Source organism: Protopterus annectens, chromosome 6.part0, assembly GCF_019279795.1.
Source record: "Protopterus annectens isolate FY-2018-M chromosome 6.part0, PAN1.0, whole genome shotgun sequence".
Lineage (NCBI taxonomy): Eukaryota > Metazoa > Chordata > Ceratodontiformes > Protopteridae > Protopterus > Protopterus annectens.
This window is the reverse complement of record NC_056737.1, coordinates 1,579,387,539-1,579,399,873: the sequence shown is the minus strand read 5'-3', so window position 1 is coordinate 1,579,399,873 and position 12,335 is coordinate 1,579,387,539. Positions and strand designations below refer to the sequence as shown.

The window sequence follows — 12,335 nt, the reverse complement described above, 5'->3', positions numbered from 1 at the left end:
AAATCCTGGGCTGGATTTGTGAATGCCTACACTTAGAGCTGCTATGGTTTGCATGACACATATGCTATTTTGTATTCATTAAATAGCTCTGCACTTAGTGCAGAGTCTCAAAACAAGGGTAAAGAGCAGAACAATTAGCTGAATGACATACTAACAAATCCAATATCATAGAGATATTCAGGAATGTATAAATAATTATGTAGACTCAGTGCACCCTTTAGACCTGAAATCCAAAACCCTTTGGACTCCAGCCATGATTTCACTTAGAGAAAAAATGCTGGTGCCATCAATAACCTGTATGTGCAACAAGATTTAATTCAATGTGATGCTGCTGCCAGACCTCAGACAAGAAGGAGAAAGGCACTTAGACTACATTTAACTTATCATGGACTGTATGACACAGAAATTGTAGAGTGTCACTGAGTGGACAGGGAAACACTACAGAAAATATGCAACCTGATCTGTGGCCACAGGAAAATCATGGAGAACCCATCCAAGTGGAAACAAAAGTATGTGTAACATTAAATATACTAGCTACAGATATTTTCCAGAGACCTACAGGGGATATGTTTAGGATGTCACAGGCCTTAGCTTCTAGAATATTACATCAATTTCTAAATGCAATGCTACAACATGCAAGGGAGCATGTCTATTTCATATGCACCTCACAGGAGAGAGTAAGAGGCGTGCAGGAATTTTATACAATAGCACACTTCCCTGAAGTTTTGGGGGCCATAGAGTGCACACACATAGGAAAAAAAACACCCAGTGAACAGGGAAGGAGGTACACTAACAGGAAAGGATACTACTTTATAAACTGTCAAGTTGTCTGTAATGCCCAAAAGGATTATCTAAAATATCTGTGCAGGTAACCCAGGCAGTTTTTACGACTCATACATATGAGATGTACACAAGGTTTGCTAGGTGTGACTTTCCACAAGAGCTTCTAGTGAGGGATGCAGGTTATGCCCTGGAACCTTGGCTCATGACACCTTTGATAAACACACAATCCCACTTAGCAAGGATACAGTGATCCCCATGCTCAAACTAGGAATATCATAGATTGTGTATATTTGGTTTTGCTCAAGTCAAGGTGCTAGTACCTAAACAAATCAGGAGGTGCCCTTCAGTATGACACAGCCACTTCTGCTCAAATATAGTCAGTCGCATGTTGCACAATATAATTCTTAGGAAACAGCTTCAACAAGGGGCAGGATCACAAGCAGGACCAGCAGCTCCAGTAGGTACAGATGAGGAGTCTGTGGGAGAACCACTATATTCTGATAGTGCTGTCAAGCATAGGTGTGCACAATATGACATGGCTCTGGCTAAAAGGCAAAGGATAGCACACATACTTGCTCCCTACGTGAAAACTTAAGATCCTAAGCACATACAAATATTAAAACTGATGCCTGCAAAAGTCCACATTCTTTATTAACCATGCAATGGTTGCAATCTGTTAGCATCAGACAGAGAAAATCCCAAAGGACATATCTTGTAGCTTCAGTATTAACAAGATAAGTGTAGAACATGTTTGGAAGCAAGAGGTGTATAACCGATTACTGTCATATGCAAATACTTATATGTCCCAAAACTGAAATGTGTCAGGTATACAGTAATATCAGTGATAGCTTATGACTCATTTTTGAAATATTACATAACTCTTGATTGTACAGATTTTTGCCTCATATGTTTGGTCCATTTTTCATAAAGCTATGGTTTTCTAGCAAATCATAGAAGATTTGAGTCAGAAAATAATGACAAAAAATTGAGTTTCCGTACCCTTCAGAAAATCCATGCTAACAATACTCCCCAGGCTAATACAGTATTTAATGGTTCTCATTCAACAGAATGACTCTAATAAAATTAGTTTCTTTCACATATACAAATCAATAAAATCAGACTTAGATATTCATTCAGAAAATTATTGGAAATCTTTTATTACCATTAATAATTCTTATCCTTCAGATATTGATAAATTATGTATACTCCAATCAGCTCGTAAAACTACATCCTCACATAAATGGAGAATTTTTACTTGGAGATTTTTGAACAGATCATTTCTTACTCCATTTAAAGTCAACAAGATATCTAAAGAAATGTTTTATGCTGGAGATGTAAGAACGTTATTAATGCGGATTGGGCACACATATTTTATGATTGTCATTTTTTAAAGAAATTTTGGGATGACATCAATAACTTCCTACAAGCTATCTTTACAGATATTTTTTCAATCAATAAATCACTTATTTTGTTTAACACTCCAATCCCAAACTGTGTCAAAAAATATTCAATTCTGTGGTCTGTTCTATCCATTGCCAGGAAAGAAATCACTAAAAATTGGAAATCCTTCCAAATCCCTTCTTTTCAAAACATTAAAGATCTTCTCATGGAAGTCTCTAAATTTGAAATGATGACAGTTAGAGCTAGATCATCAGGGAACACAACAACATACAATTATTGGAAAAGTATAAATGATCTACTGGTAAACCAGTAAAATGAACTAGTTTCATTTTATTTTATTTTTTAAATTTAAATAGCAAACTTCATCTATAGGTAATGAACACTTTTGTAAATAGTTATGTTTATTCTTGTTTATGTATCAATATTTTCTATTTGTATCTATTGTATCAAAAAATCTTATCAATTACTTTATAACAGTTGTATGTTTTAGTTTTGATCTTAATAAAACTTTTTATATAAAAAAAAAGAAAATCCATGCTAAGGCAAAACCTGTTATTCTATCTACCTTCTAAGTTTGTAAGAGCAATATTTAAAATTGTCCTTATTTTTGGGCCTTAGACTCCCCATTATTTATAGCTTTGACTAGATTTCTTGCTCTAAGAGGTTGAGAGGTATGATTTTGCTCACTACTGTGCGTCAAGCACTTCAGCTGCCTACTGTATATAAACCAGTGAGCAGGTCAATGGTAGCATCATTTGCAAAAGTATAGCAATAATTAATAATTAAATATCTACTTTGACTGCATTACTCAGAATACTAACAGAAATACAATGAGGGCCAACAGTTTCATAAACATTCATGTACAGATAAGTAGGAATGATAAATAAAAACATTTATTCTGCAGCACATTTACATTAAAGTAAGGTCCTGAGTAAGCAAGCATTAGCTATCTACTCTGTGCATCAGATATATATAGAACCCTAAGTCACAAAGAAATGTGCAAAGGGCAGGACACAGTTATCATCACTGGCATAAGGTGAGGAAGAGTATACAGGAGGGCAAGTCTGACACCAAGGAAGTGAGTGAGAATTATTTAATTGTATTGTATACCTGGAAGTTCAGGAGTAGACACAATCAGACTGTCCTCCATGTCAGTACCAGCATCAATGATTTTGTTAAAACTTTTGATGAGCTGTCTGGATCTCTGATAGTGGACAGCAACTCCTATATTTCAGTCATTGTTTGTTCAGTAGCAGGACCACCCCCAATAGCCATATATTCCCAGGCAATTTAAACCCTACATTTTGGGTGCATTATCATATCTTTGACCCTGTGTCTGACAGCCATGGCCTCCTACACCACTTACATTGCTGGCCACCTACTCCTAGGTAAAGTCACGGGAGGATTTGTCACTTCTGCCTTTGTCTAACAGAAATTAGCTATGTTGACATAATGCCTGGATGATAATTTAGTTCTCTGTGTCAGTGGATGGCGTTTTTATGAGGTGCAGATGTCATTGGTGACATAGACTTGTATGATATGAAAGATAAAATAAAAAAATGAAGACAATTAAGACACAATTGATTGCTAACAAAATAAATATGTATGTATGCATGCATCCACCATGCAAAAAATAATTGAAAAGTAAAGCTCTATATGAGTACACACAAGTTAATGTGGATCCCCTCACACAAAAATGTAGGACATGAAAAACAATGCTAAAAGTCTGTTGGAAGCACAGCATTTCTGTAACTCTGAAGTGAATTGCAGTACTAAGAAAAATAATTTACACTTTTCAAGTAAACATGAATAAACATTTCATTGCATATCCACTTTTGTGGAAGGCAGGCAGGTATATATCACGGGTTTATATTAGAATGATGAAACCTCACTTACACGAATCCCAAAAGGCCGACACATAAACAGCGAACCACATGAACACTGAACATCCTTAAGCACGAAATTCAAAATACCGAATTGCCATAGTTGTCCACACCATGCTTAGTGAGGTAAAACGTCAGTAGGTGATTCCCTTATCCGGTATAGCTCCCTAACATAAATGTGCAATAGTTACTGACCTTAGGGCTAGGGTGTGGGTTAAGGTAAGTGCATATATAGTAATACATTCATATTTGTTTTGTTTGGGTAGGCAGTATATTGCGGGTGGTGGAGTTGGCCAACTATGGCAATTTGATATTTTGAATTTCGTGCATAAGGACATTCAGTGTTCTTGCGGTTCACTGTGTATGTGTTGGCCTTTCAGGATTCGTATAAGTGAGGTTTCAGCATTCTAATATAGACCCTATATCACAGACTTAACACATTGTGTAGCTACAAATGTAAAACCACTGAGCTTGATAATAAGTGATACAATACTCTTCTGCAATAACTGGTCAGACTCCCAGAGAAAAGTTTCCATAAATTTCAGTTAACATAACATTCTTTACAAGCATTTGTAATGGAAAGATAAACAATGCAGACAATAAACCGATGGGTGTAATGTGAAATGCAATTCATCAGTAATGCCAAGATAAAGCATTTTGTAAACCAGCGAAATTTATTTTGCAGCAAGTCAATTGTTAAACTATAAATAAGTTTTGGAAGCAAATAACAGTATCGAGCTCTCTGGATCCAAACAGTTTCCTGTGCTACAATGCAAGCTCCTTACCTACACAGTTACCTTGATATAGTGCAGATTCAGCCCTCTGAGCACTGTGAATATTCAAATGAGGTGTGAACTCATTAGCATCCATTAATTCCATAATCTGCAGTAAGTGCATGGTGGATAAGCATGGTATAAGGACCTACATGATTTGCGTTCACATGCCCTAGCACTGCAAGGATGGGCATTGAGAGTGTTATCTGCTGAGGGCTTGAAAATGTGAATTATTAGTCTGATTACAGGAACAATCAGTGTGTTTCACAGTCTGTGCTCTTTGATGTACACTTACCAAGGGTGTATCAACAGACTTACTAAAAAGTCTGGAATTAGATTGAATGAATTAGGCCAGCAACATTCTTATCATGTCTATGAATTGTTTATGACCACATTTTGTGCCTCTGAGTAAAAAGTTGTCTGCAATTCTAAGAGAAGTACATCAGTCATTGAAACAGATATCACAATCAATGCAAATGAGATTGTGTGAGGAAATATCAACTGAACTATTGCCAGTATTATATCCATCCATGCATCTACTGGCAAATTACAAATGGCAGCTTTCAGAACATGTTTCAATTGCACATTTGATGTGAATTGATACAATATCACATACTGATTATATGTAATGTAATTTTTCTTCTTCCTAGTATATGTCTGTGGCAAATAGTGATAATAATCTGACGTGTGTGCTGTTAATGTCCTGACCTGATGGTTCAACTATAGAAAAGATGCTGTTGTGTGAACAGTGATGTTTTCAGGGCATATATTCACGTTGCAAGACAACAGAGTAGAGGAAACATCAGAAATGTACATTTTAACTACTTTCTTCATAATGTTTCCTTTATATTTATCTCTTTCTGTCTCTCTATCTCTCTCTGTATCCTTTGCACACCATTTGGCACTGTGCAGTCTTAACTGACAGCTGTCACTAGCAGTGAACAAGATTTCAATTCTTAAACTAAAAAAAGACAAATTTAATTTGGAATAACAGAAGTACTGCAATGGAGACTGGCACCGCTGTGCTTCTGTCAGCACTCTGGACATTTCCAAGTGAAGAAATTCTACCTAGCAGCTATCTTTGCGGAACAACATGGAAGTGAAGTGAACTTAAAGAAACAGCCCACATAATGCAGGGTTCAAATCCAATTTACAGTATTTTTTATTACTGGATTTTAAATAAATGTTGACACCCAATATTGTATATGAAATGAACAGGCTAAAATATCTGATAAAAAAATCTTATGTGCGGTTCATGTGAATTGATGTTACAAAAGTGGCGTTCATGTAAACTCACCTCTTCTAATTATTAATAACAATATGTGCTATGGATGCTGTACTATATGACATTTGGTACATTATGATAACAACCAGTAAAATGAATAATGGGGACATATCTGTCATGTATGCTAGAGAACTTATCCATATCTCATAATTATTTATCATGACAGTAATGCATTATATTGTAAACTTATATGTCATGAGTAATTGTATGTACTGTGTCAAGAATGACCTTTTGACATTGTGTGTCCCCTTTCTGAGCAATTGCCATTACATGAAATTTCAATGTTGTGCAACCTAAATGCTATTTATTATGTGGCAAGCAGATGTGAAAAGGATTAACATGTCATGTTAATCATTTAAATGTGTTAGTTAATCCTTTAATTTTGTTTTTTTTTTTTTTTGCATTTGCATGCTATCCAGCAATGTACAAACATGGTTCACAGCCGAAAAAAAAAGTGATACATTTTAATTTGGCCTGCCTTCTGTAGTGCATACTAGACTGGATATTGTGCACTGCCATCAGAACTCTGGATAGCATTCAGAGAAGAAAAATGCACCTATCACCTATTTTTTTCTGCGCCACAAGGTATAAGTTCAGTAAGTTTAGAGAAAGAAGACAGGTGATGCATGTTCAAATACAGTTTACAGATCATTTTACAGAATGTGTCTGAATAAAGATTGATATGCATTTTCTTATATAAGTATGCTGTTTTTGGAAAGTCCACTATTGTCTGGATTGTTAACAAGATTATCAGCTGTTGTCTGTCCTCTTTCCCATTATTTGGCATTGCCTAAAGTCCTGCTAATGTGTGATGGAAAGTAAAGTTCTGATATGACAAGGATGTGAGAAGAATGAATGTGTCAGTGTGATGTGCGTATTGCTCTAATCATTGCTAGATATACCCCTTGATTATTTTTTATTTTATTTTCAATTATTATGTTTTTTTAAATGTCTTTTGCATTTGCATACTGCTCAGTAGCACACACAGTTCACTGCCAAAAGTGAAAATTTTAGTTTGAGATGCCTTCTGTAGCACAAATGAGCCTGACACTTGTGCATGGCTGTCAGCACTCTGGAGAGTGCTGAGTGAATAACATGCACCAACCAGCTAACTTTCTCTGTGGCAGAAAGTGTAAGTGCAGTGATTTTAGATAAAGAAAGCTGATGATGCAGAGTTTGAATTCAATTTACACATACTTTTACAGAGGGGGTCCGAATGCTATTTATCACAACATACTGATTAGGAATGTAACAGCAAATGCAAATGAGTATCATAACTATGTTTATTGCAACAAATGTTTCATTAATGCTTGATATATAATCCCAAAATAATGTGTGCAAGGTATGTTAAATATGACAATGATGATATTTAATTTAGAATGCACTTGCATAGGTATAATGTGCAAAAAAGTTTAATTATCATTTTTATGTTTTATTATAATTATTATGACTCACCACATATCATAAGTATATGTGTAGGACAGGATGTTTTATGAAGTATGCATGTAACATATCCCAATATGTATTACTCAGATCATACAACTCCATGTATCTGAAATGTATTCACAACCACAAATACTGCCTTTTACATTGAAATGCAATCACATGACTACTTAAAGTCACACACATACAGGCATTTTTAAGTACATCTCCATTCATCCTTAAATTAACATATCTTTAATTAACATGTAAAGAGTAAATTCTCCTGTAGCACTGACAGTTAATAAGCAAAGTTTAACATTTTATCCTTTTTTTCGTGGGTTCAATTTACAGGTTGTACTAATCAATCTTACTAGTGTGCAAGCCCCAACAGCCATATATGTCACAAGTTATACCATTTTCCTCCAAACAGCAATGTCAATAGGCTGAGCATTACGTGTAGTCAAATCTCACTGCCATATGTAAGTGCCAATATGTCTGCCAAGTCATTGTTGTCCTTTCAATTGTGCAAATGCAGCTGGCAAAGCTGGGCGTCTTTGTGCAAAAGCTTGTAGGTAAGAATGGTGCTCTGTTTAGAGCACAATGGTGGGTTGTTGAGGAGTCCAGGATTTTTGTGGCACTCATCAAATACTACAGCCGGAGGCTGCTGCAGAGGGATTATATCTGGTCTCATTATAACGCAGAGGCATGGAATATGTTGACACAAAGAGATGCAAGCAGGACCTTCTGAGCCAATGAAAGGATAACTTTAAGATCACAAACTCTATTCAGTTGTGTAAGTACAGTGACCCATCAACAGTCTATGATATAGCATTAACTAGCCAGCCAAGACAGTCACTATGCTTCCATATTTTTATTTTTTCTACTGTACAGCTGCTGAAGAGACAGCAGAAAACATTAGATGGATCAACAGAGACTAACCTCAAATTCTGCAATTTACAGAAGTGAATTTCAATGGTTTGATGTTAATGGAGAGGTGTTTGACTGAAATATCTTTTGACATAGTAATATAGACCCAAGAGTAACATACCATAAAGATGGTCCTAAATGTCTCATAGAAAACTCTTGGTAATTCTCTCTTCCATCACTCTCAGTTTCTCTCCCCCCCCCCAACCCCCCTCTGCTTCAGTAGGTTGTCATTTTCCCTTCAATTGTGTAATTGAAACTGTCTGAGTTAGGAGTTCTTTTGTGTGTGCTGAGATAATGCTCAGATCTATAGACTGATTTTTGCATACGTTCACGGGTTCTAATCCAAACATATATTAATCTGTTACTGGCTGGTTTTGTTAGACTAATTTATGTGCAGCTATTGCCAACATATGGTTTTGAGCCACAGTTATCCTGCTTCTGTCATAATCTACTTGATCCCTACCTCCATCTCCCCCTATGTCTCATCCCCCTTCTGTGTCATATGTCTGACTCCTCAGCATCTGTGTAATGCCTGTCCCCAAGCAGCACAATGTGAGGAATGTGGGGGTAATATGGGGAAATGGAAGTTCACAGCTTATAGTAAAATCTTGTGAGTTTTTGCTTTAGCCACATTACTCTGGTATCATTTGTGTTACTGTGTTTAGCCTTGCTACATACAGTCAAGCTAATCTTCTCTTAAACAGGCTGAAGAGTTGAATGTACACCACACAGGATGTTCCAGTTGCAAATATTGTCAGGAAGCATGCTGCCCAAAAAATCCTGGCTTCAAAACAAATGTGTAAATCATGAAATATAACACCTTAAGAAACCCATTTCTGTTCTGCATTGGATCATTTATTATGTTGCTGGCTGTAATGTACACCTTATGTAATGTTAGAATTGTTAGCACTGGGATGAAGCCTGATGCCTTCAATCTCCCTTCTTACCCACATTGTTTTTTTTTAATTAAGGTTGTGAATTATCATGTATTGTTTGGTGTGTTGACATAATTCACATATCTGTAAAATGCTTTTGGCAAAATGTCAAGGGTTCTAATACAGAAGTATGTGAAAACCATGTTTAATATTCTATTTATATTACTATTATGTTTGAAATAATTGTCTATAAATCTTATTAACCCACTATTCTCCTGCTTATATCTTAACCATGTTTCTATTTTTTGACCCCTGCTTGCTCCCTGTTGGAAACACTTGATTGCACATAGCTAAACAGATGACTAATCAGGAAAAGCATAACAGTAACAAACCACAAAGATGTGAACAAATGGCTCAGAAAAATATAACATTCATTGTCTGTCTCTGTTAACACTTCTGTATCATCACTTTTTTACTGTTTCATATTCATTATGCTACTGGATGTAATGTACACATTATGGGATTTTTAGAAATGTCATGAATGCAATGAAGTATGTTGTCAGATTGTCTTACTCCCTTCACTAAAACCTATATCTCATAGGTAAATAGAGAAAAAAACTCTATCATGTTGATGAGAAGCTATCAGCTGCTTCATTGTACATAGATTCATGTAAATAGCAACACCTCTGTGCTATGTTGCCTATTTAGTCTTTATGCAATATGATATAATATAATGCTAACATAGATATTAACTTATTTCACTCTAGACTTACTTAAGTAGTTTATCTTGTGTTACTTACTCAAGTCTATCTCTATTCTGTATAATTTTCAATTTTATCTTGTATACTCATTCCATGTAATTGTCAATTGTTCAAATTGTACAGTCTTGAATTTATGCAATTTCTACTGGTGTAATCGAGAATGTATGTAATTTTTGTGATATTTTGGAGCTTTTCTCCTTAGGTCTCTACTGAAAATAGGCCTTTGGCATAGTGGACTAACCCAGCTAACAAATGACAAATAAATAAATAAATAATAAATACATTTAAACTTTGAGAAGTAGGAGCTCCAATGTGGTGTGGTTTGATATTACTCAGGTCTGTAGATTTGTTTTGGAATAATGTCAAGGTTCAAATCAACATATGTGCCCAGTTGTTACTGAATGTTTGGCATGACTCCTTTGTAAGTGTTGGCTACACAACGTGCTTGATCCCTTTTGGGAATACTGTTTTGTACAGATCTTGCCTGAATAATTATGATGACAAAGCTAAGAGCAACACAATACAAAGATGTGCTGAAATAGACTATAAGCAAATCTCTTCCTTATGTCTCTATTCCTGTCTTCCCATCTCTCTTTCCATTTAGTGTCCTCAGCTTTTGCACGAAGCTTGGCATCGCAAACCAATGATGAGTGATGGTAAATGTTATTTCATGTCTTATGGGAAAAGCTGAAGATTTTAATGACTGTTGAGAAAGTATGGTTTACATTATGCAAATTTGCTTAAACCCTCTGTGCCATATAAATACAGACCAATAGTACTACTGTGATACAGAATGTGTAAAATATATATTAGGCTGCTAGATGTCATATACATCTTAGGGGATGTTACACCTGTCCTTACTGTGATGCCACCTGATGCCGCCATTTTTCCTTGCTTCAATCTGTTGTCAGTGTACTTTCAAATGTGTCAGTTAAACTTAAAAAGTTGTGAGTATATATCTGTTGAGTTAAGGTAGTCATCCTGACTGTACACTTGAATTTAATGCTGACAAGGGTTCAAATCCAGATGTATGTCATACATTTATTTAATTTTTTCAGATATTAATATGGATGTCATGCAGTTATTTATTTTTTTCAGAAATTAATAGTATGTTTGTGTGTGTTGCAGATGTTATCAAACAACAGCATCCTCCTTATGTCCTCATCATACCTCCCCTCTCCTACACCATCTTCACACATATTGGAAACACTTTATTGTACACAGCAATACATCTGAAGTATAGAGTGTTTCAAAGGATGTACACATTTCTGCATGTTAATGTTTGTTGTTGTCTTCCCTACCCTTGAGAATATCTTGAGAATCACTGAAAATTGAAGTCATTAGGAAAAGCCATAGATTCATTTTTGTAAATATATATAGGTCAGAAAATGCTGGATAACACAATAAAACATAACTATGTGCAGAAATGAACCATAAACTAATCTCTTAGTATATTGTATGTGTGTCCCTGTCTCCAACTATCCCCCTCTTCCCACCACTTCTGTGTCATCAAATAAACCTTGATTCATACTGCTTCCATAAGCCATGTTTACACAAGCAATAACATGCTTGGCCCCCCATGAGTTTCAGAATATACCTGTATCATACATATTAAGGAGTGAAAGACTACAACTGTCATGACAAATGTGTAAATCTCAATACATGAAATATGACCATAAAACATAACTGTTCTGTATTCCAACCAGTTAAGACATGGTTGTATGCGCATACTACTTATTTTCATGAAGGTTAAAATGGAGCACCATATACTATTAATTCCCATTCTACGTTCTACGTCTCAAGATATGATTATGCATGCTGTAATATCTTGCCATCAGCTGTGCAAATGAGACTGCCAGTGGTACGCTTCAGGAAGAGAGTTAAAAAAATTACAACAAAGAATTGTGTAAGTAGGTTGTATTACTTCTGTATGTGTAAATGGAATTTTGAAACTAAATTATCTGGATATCACAGTGATGTTGACTCATTTAATTCAGTCTTTTAATATATGTCAACACTCCAATGGTTACACTTTCAACTTTGTTTCAAAGATGTGTAGCCTTTTCACACATAATCCATCAGTGTTATTCAGCAGTGCACTGTCATATTTTGGAAGTGCCTGTTTGCATTGTTAATGCACCTTGTCCAAGCATGAGCCAATACAACTGACAGTGACACAATAAATGATTACTATATGTATACAATCATGACAATCCAACAACAAC

The 12,335-nt window shown here is 35.5% G+C and overlaps 1 protein-coding gene across 1 annotated transcript in view; it reads right to left on the bottom strand.

The window, feature by feature from the left end:
- Positions 1–12,335, bottom strand: part of LOC122804009 (high affinity cGMP-specific 3',5'-cyclic phosphodiesterase 9A-like) — a 708,135-nt gene that overhangs the window by 255,849 nt on the left and 439,951 nt on the right. The gene's annotated exons all lie outside the window — the stretch shown is intronic.